This window comes from Pteropus alecto, unplaced genomic scaffold (genome assembly GCF_000325575.1).
Source record: "Pteropus alecto unplaced genomic scaffold, ASM32557v1 scaffold75, whole genome shotgun sequence".
NCBI classification, from domain to species: Eukaryota; Metazoa; Chordata; class Mammalia; order Chiroptera; family Pteropodidae; genus Pteropus; species Pteropus alecto.
In genome coordinates, this window is record NW_006440638.1 from 30,219,107 (window position 1) to 30,227,053 (window position 7,947).

Genomic DNA, 7,947 nt, shown 5'->3' on the forward strand with positions numbered 1-7,947 from the left:
TATGAAAGCTTCACTACATGGCCATGATTGATTAAATCATTGGCCACCAGTGACTGATTCAACCATCAGTCCTCCTCCCCTCTCAGAAATCAGGAGATGGAATTAAAAGTTCCAACTCTCTATTAATGGTTGGTTCCCTGGCAACCAGCCCCCATCCTTAGTCCCCCACCTCCCCTGCCAAAAGTCACCTCATTAACATAAACCTAGTTTGTGGTGGAAAAGAGCTTGCTATGAATAACAAGAAACCTACCTATTTGGCCTTTATGGCTCTCAAGAGATTTCAGGAACTGAGGACAAGAGATCAAATATTACAGCAAAAGATGCTTCCCTTACTCTTTCACTCTGGAAATTCTAAGGGTTTTGGTAGCTTTGTGCAGTGGCAGTATCATAGCCAATGTGGTTTATCCGAGGCACGATTATTGCTAATTGAAAACTTTTCCCAAAGGTTTTGGTAATCGTGAGCCAGGAACCATGGACATAGAATAAATATTTATGAAATATATTTTGGTCATCTGAATGACCCAATATATATTTCTTATAAATCACAATATTGCACCCAATATATGCAAAATATTATCATTTCAACATATAATCAATATAAAAAAATATGATGAGCTATTTTACTCTTTTTTATACTAAGCCTTCAAGATCCAAAATGTTTTTTACACAACTCAATTAGGTCCAGCCACACTTAAAGCACTCAGTAAAACCATGTGGCTGGTGGCTGCTCTATTGGGCCGTGTAGTTCTAGGTAGTTGGCACCCACCAAGCCCAGGAGGTACTTCAACTCCCTGCCTTTGCCTATACTGTGCCCTCTGCCTGGCGTAGCCTCCTCTCCTTTCCCAACTTGAATCTCAGCTCATACTTCAAGGGCTCTGTGTTTCTGTAAGATCTTCTATTCATCTATGTCCAAATGCTTAGCTTGTTGAATTATTGTTTGTTATCTCACGGAAAGACCAAGACCACTTCTGAGCCATCACCAGCACTTAGCACATTGCATGGCACACACACAGCAGACGCTCCGTCACAGTTGTTGGTTTTAGGGGTAATTGTGGGTCTCTATCTGGGATGAGGATGTTAGGGCACCAGGAAATCTTTTTGAAAGTTCCTCCCATTAATTTTTGCTGTTGTTGTGGGTCACAATAAAGAAAATGGTAGAACACATTGCTTGGGGTAGCACTGTGACCAAAGAAATTTTGAACCAGAGAGCTATGATTTGGGCTATATGTATCTATAATAGTCATTCAGTTCTTAGCATATGATCCTTTCTAGGAAATATTTGAGCAACCTGGATATATAGCTATGAAGTACTGTATATATGGGTCCAGTGGGTATATGTGGGGCATTCTATCAGTTGGGTAACTTGGGGTCAGTGCTGACATCTATAATAAGAGAATCAAGGCCATCAACCTGCATAAGTTCAGAGTAACCACTGTGAATGGTGCTGCTGAAGTTGAACACACAGGCTGTGTGGCCAGGTGCAGTGGTCTTGGAAGCCTTACCTATGGGTAAATGTGAATGTCTGTGATGTGCCACTGGCTTTAGATATCTGGGAAGACTAGATATTAACACAGGAAAACCCAGAATATGAGTAACCACGTGTGTTCACACAGGGAGATGCTGCCCAACTCCAGAACTGCAGCTCAGAGTCCAAGTGTGAAATCAGTGTTTGGAACTTGGACAGCATCCTCCCGCAGAAAGAGGGCCCATATGGGGGCTGCTCTTCCCAGGGTGGCACCCAGAATAGAATGATTAAGTTTTGATTACATTTTGAGCTAATGTTCCTAGACTTAGGTGAGGAAGAGGATGTGAACTTCTTTTGTCCTCTCCTTTTTCCATCTAGATCAGACAGGGTGAGATAACGTTTGTATGGGTGAAACCACTGGCTAGAAGAGAACTGCAGTTCGATCTGGCAGGTTATAGAGTATAAGTCAGAAAACTGGGTTTGAATTCTGGCTCCACTGTGTAATTCTGAACAAGATGCTCAACTTCTCTGAGTTTCAGCTTCATTATCTGAAGAATAAAGATAGTACCATCCCTAGTGCATAGTAGTGGTGTGTAGTATAGCAGAGATGGGTACAGGAGGGCCTAAGTACAGCTTCTGATAAGTATATCAGATAGCTTTTGTTCTGTGACAACCTTGAAATCTCAGTGGTATATAACAGTGAGCATTTATTTCTCATTCCTGTGACTGTGGGTTGGCTGGGCAGCTCTGCCCCAGGCTGTGGGTCTGAGGTTTGGCTGCTTGTCTTCTTCTGGGGCCCAGGGTGAAGAGGAAGCAGCTACATAGGGTATTTTTTTTCTCATAGTAATATCAGCAGGTAACAGAGCAAGGCCCACTATGCAAGCAGATTTCAAAACACTACTTGGCTAATCACATAGCAAAGCCAAAAATCAAGGCCTGGAGAAGTACAATCTTCCCACCATGGGGTCACAGCATGAGTGAGGATGGAGAACACAATTATAGGAGAATGAAGTCAGGACCAATCATTCAATATATTACAGTATACACAGAATAATCATTTGTGGTCATTCATCCAAACATTTCAGTGGAAAACGAGGTAGTTCTTATAGTATTTCCTTCTTTCAAAAGAAGATTATCCTAGGCATTGTGGCATAAACAAACAGATGAAGTAAAGATTTGGGGAGATTGCTAAGGGGCAAGGAAAGAGAAGTGTTACCAGGAGTGGTTGCCCATCCTTCTATCTTAATTATGGCCCTATTAGTAAAGATCTTTCCCTGAACCAGTACTGAGGGCATTAAAGGAAGAAGGTTTCTATAGTAACCTAGCCAGAGCAAGTCTTAAGTCTGGTGTGTAAAGGTTGTGAAATGATGCTTCAACCTGGAAGTTATGGTCATCAAGGAGTCCTAAAAATTTAAAGAGTGGAGAAATCATTTTAGAATTTATGAAAGTGAGCAATAAACTGAGTTTAAGAGAACGAACTGTGTCTGATGAACAACAGGGATCTTTCCAGAAGGAGAAGGACATGAGCAAAATGTATAAGCCTCACTGATGCTTGGTGGCTCAAACCAGCAGACATTGACTATTATAGCTCCTAAGTCAGGAGGCGGAAGGTGGACTGGTCTGATCTCAGCTGGGTGGGCTGGGTTTGTGCCTACCTCTGTGGGCTCTACCTTTGTCTGGGATTGTCTGGGCACTTCAGCTTGGGCAGTTCGGCTCTGTGTCTTGTTTTCTTCCTAGACCACCAGACTAACCTGAAACATTTAGATGGTGATGGCAGAAGCAGAAGGTAAGACCTGAGGCTTGGAACTGGCACATAATCACTTTTTCCTCAGTCTGGTGGCCAAAGCAAGTCAGATGACTGAACTCTGTTGTTGGGAAGGTACCGCAGAGTTGCATGGCAAATGGCATGGATATGGGAAAGGGTGCAGAATTGGGATCATTAATGGAAATCTATGAGAAAAAAGTAGAGTGGTAATAATGAGGCAAAGTATTTGCAGAAAACTGTGTTCTGAGAGACTCTCATGATTGGAAAATCCCATCCATAAATCCCCTTGTGGTCTTTCTGCCCCATCCAGGCCAGCTTCCACTTCTGCATCTCCAGCACTGAGGAGTTCACCACCTCCTGGGGCAGATTATTCAGAATGGATGACTTGTAGAAAGTTCTTTCTGGTACCTAACACCTTTTTGCTTCCTCTCTTTGACCTTGGTTCTGGCACATAGGTTTTTGGTCCAGCAGCCATTCACACAATTGAGGAGAGTGCACTGGTCCAGTGGTTCTGGTTTCTCACACCCTGATTGAGCCAGCACGGGCACATCAGCACAAAGTGGAGCAGGATCATTGCCCCTGCAGTGGGACATTAGAGTTTCCCTAACTAGGGAGATATACTTGACACCTTCCCTCCCTCGCCCTCTGTATCCAGACCCTGGTCAAGTTCCATAGGTTTTGACTCTGACCCCCTGTTCTCATGTCATTCTACTCTACCTTTCTCTGTCCTTCTCCACTGCCATCATCTCTTGCCTGCGACACTGCAGTAGTTTCTCCACTACCCTAACCCTGCCTCATAATCTACTTTTCACACTGTGGCCACAGTAATGTAACAATGAAAATATGCTCATGTCACCCACTGCTAAAAATGTTTCTCCTTCAGGCACATCTTGTTCCACACTCCAGCCTCAGCCACGGTGATCACCTTTCAGGACCCCCAACCCCCTCCTCATTCATTCACTGTGCCTGTCCCTTCAGGCTTCAGTTCATTTGTCACTTGCTCAGGGAACCCTCCCTGGTCCCCTTGACAAGGTCAGATCTCTCAGTTACAAGCTCTTCTAGCACCACAGACCTTTCCTTTGTGACATATACCAGAATCTCCAACCTTCCATTCATTTTTGTGATTACTTGACCAGCATCTGCCTCCTCCACTATTCTGTAATGGTTAGCCAATATACTGGCTGGGTACCGGTGGGTGAGGGGTGGGGATGATTTCTAGCATAGGCAGATTCCCGTGGTATAAATACAACCATGGTAGATTTCAAGCTACCAATAATTGTGGTTTGCAAAAGCCCTGACAACTTAATCGGCTCTCATGAAAATATAAGCTGGCTCCAGCATACCGCTGGAGCAGTCCTTATATCTGGTTTTGCACCTTTATGATCAATAAAGTATCTTGAGGATAACCAAAAGGCCATAAAGTTTTGGTGAATGAATGAAGGAGCAATGCTAAAATTTAAATGAACCTTCAGGACAGCAATTGCTAGAAGATGAAAGACTTGGAATACTTGCCCAAGAAAGGAATAAGGGAGTCATGACATTTCTGTTCTCTGAGGACTATTTCGACATTTTTTTAAGAAACATGTCTACATTAGGCATAAATCCAAATGCTTTACAAATATTAATCCATTTAACTCATAACAATTAAAAGGTAGATACTATTAATATTATCATTTTACAAATAAGGAAACTGAGGCTCGGAGTAATCTGCCATGGTGGTGGAGCTGAGTTTTGAACCCAGGAAGTATGACAGCAGAGCCTACATTCCTAACCACTAAGCTGTGTTACATCAGGATCAGCTCTAGAATGAGAAATGACCAATATTCCCCTTGCTCCACCCTGTGGACATGGGTATGTGCTCTTCAGGTCACTGCACCTCAACGAAGAAATAATGAAATGGAAAAGGTTTCGAGAAGAGGCTCCAACATGATGGAGATGTTGGCTCTTCTGGATAAGGGCAGAGTAAACATATTAAAACTTTTCAAGAGATGGACTTTAAATACTTATTTACTAAATTCTAATAATTGGAAATTGACCAGGTCAACTTTCATAAAAGGAAACATTAAAACTTGAGGGAAGAGTTTGGAATATTAGTATATGTACAATGTTCTCTGCATGTGGTCTCACTTCACCTCTAAGATCACCCCAGAAGATGAGAATAATCAGGACAATTTTAATGAACCGAGGACACCTAAGCTCAGAAGTTATGGGATGTATTCAAAGCCACAGAATTACCCATTGGCATAACCAAGCTCAGGTCCCCACCAGAGGATGGCTAGCCTCCACTCTCTCATGCTAGTTTAATGTTACTTCCCAAGCAGGTTTCATAGAATCATAGCTGCTCGGAGGAAGTCAATTCCTGGAGCTAATTATGCTGAGCAGCAGTACAAAGTGAAATGTAATTAGATTCAAAGGAGGTTTACACAGATTCTGGAGTGATAGTCTAATATTGTAATAATAAGAGGTGGGACTGTGTCTCTAACTTTTGATGTAGTTGTTCATTTAACAGACAGACTCCTAGGTACTATGTGCCTACTGTGTACAGCAGGGGCTGTCAAAGTCAAAGTTGAATTCCTTCCTTAGTTGCCCATTCTATTTGCAGCATGGAGGATCAGCCCAAAGGAAATCCAAGTACCAATGTGGAGTTTTAGTATGGGAGAAAAATGACATTAATTTAGAAGGAAAGCCAGGACAATCAGACTTGGGGTAATTATGAAAGCCAGAGTCAGCAATTTGATTTTATCCTGTAGGAAAAGAAGGGCCAATGAAAACTTTTAAGCAAGAGAATGACATCATCATCATCGGAGTAAAAATAAGAGTTACTGTTCACAGAGCACCTACTGTGCTCAAGGCTTTCAGCCCTCACACCCACCACATGAGGTCAGAATATTAACCCCACTTGGCAGAGGAGAGGCCTGAGGCAAGAGATAACAACTCATGAGGGGTAGAGCCTGGATCTGATCCCAAATCTACCTGAATTCAGTTTACTCTCACTCTAACATTGTACAGGATCTTTGCTTTTGAACATACCCTGGACAGCATATGGAGACAGAGTTTTGGGAGCCATCAACATTTAGTTATGTGGCTAAATGAGAAAAACCAAATTTAGGAGGAGAGAAAGTAAGACCTGAGAAGCGGAAGAGAAACTGCAGCTGAGGCAGGCAGTATCAAGAAAATCATGCCAGTGTGAATTTTAAGAAGGGAATAACAGTGCAGAAAGTTACCTAGAGGGTCAGGCAGAGTGGGGATGGACAAGGAACTGTAGGATTTGCCAAATCAAGAGGTTTTCTGGGATTTCACAAACAGCATTTTCAGAGGAGTGGTGGGGGTGGGTGCCAGATTGCTGTGGGCAGAGGAATGAGTGGGAGGTGAAGACAGGGCCTGCAGCATGTAAACTTACTCTTTCAAGAAATATGATAGTGAGAGGGAGGGGATGAAGGGGGCCTGAAAAAGGAAGATGGTGGCAGGAAGGGTTTTCTGGGGGGATAGAGATGGAGAGAGACTTGAGCAGTTGTAAGCCAGAATGAAGGGAGAGGCTGAAGACTAAAGACAAGGAGGCTCTCCCCAGAAGGAAATCCAAGAGATGGGTGGAGAGCACAGTGGGTGGCTTAGCAAGAGCTCACGTGGCTAGACTTCTCCAGGGCTGTGAAATGACACAGGTGGATCTGATTATCTTTGTGGCTCCTTGTAGACCTGACATTCTTTCCTTTTTCTTCTTCCTCCCTGCTGCTCCTCTTCCTTTCCTTCCTTCCTCTTTCTCTTTCACAAATATTCACTGAGCACCTATGTGCTAGGTCTTGTACTAGGCTCTGTGGTTAACATGCAAGACTTTGTATCATCCTTACAATTGAGTGGAGAGACTGACACTAAACAAGAAGATGCAAAAGTATGTATATATGTGTATCATATGTGTGATACACATACAAGTATCGTACACATTGTATGATAGTACTAATAATTGCTAATGTTCATTGAGCACTTCCGATGTACTAAGTACGTTATTAGCATTTCTCATTAACTACACACATCCCATAAGAAAGCCGGCATCGGTAGTCCCTTTTGCAGATCAGGAAACGGAGGCTCAGAGTGGTCAGATGACTTCACATAACTAAGAGAGGTGGAGCATGAGATTCAACTTAGATTTGTCTGCCTCCTGACGGGAGCGCTTGCTTAACTGCCACACTGCCCTGACTCACTGTGTTTAGAGCATCAGGCACCAGGTGGAGCAAAATATGGAGATGTCCCCACCCTCAGGGAGCTCACAGTCCCTGGGCACTGGGAAAAAACCAAGAGTTTATTTACTCCCCTTTTCCTCCAAGTGTGGTTCCTAGACCAGCAGCAGCCACAGCACCTGGGCGCTTGTAAGAATCGCAAAAGCTCCTGCCCAGCCAGACCTTCTAAGTCAGAATCTGTAGTTTAACAAGAGCCGCAAGCGCTTGGTGTGCACATTAAAGTTGGAGAACCCTGGTTTAAAGCTCACTACTCCTATTAGAGGTGAGAAACCGTTTAGAGGTTACAGAGATGGTGGACCTTCGGGGCTTGGTGTCGGCACCCAACCTGGGCCTGAATGGGCGCTTCCACCCTTGTCCTAAGAGGCCAGTGGGTAGGACAACCAACGGGAAGGTCGCGCAAGGTGCTTGGCGCGCTCCAGGCGCTCGAAGGTGCTCGGCGCGCGCAACGCACTAGGCGCGCGCGAGGTCCCCGCAGGCTCCCGGGC

The 7,947-nt window shown here is 44.0% G+C and overlaps 1 pseudogene; it reads left to right on the plus strand.

Moving 5' to 3' along the window:
- The first annotated feature begins 365 nt into the window (after nucleotides 1-365).
- On the plus strand, nucleotides 366-530 carry LOC112484480 (annotated as a pseudogene).
- Nucleotides 531-7,947: the final 7,417 nt, after the last annotated feature.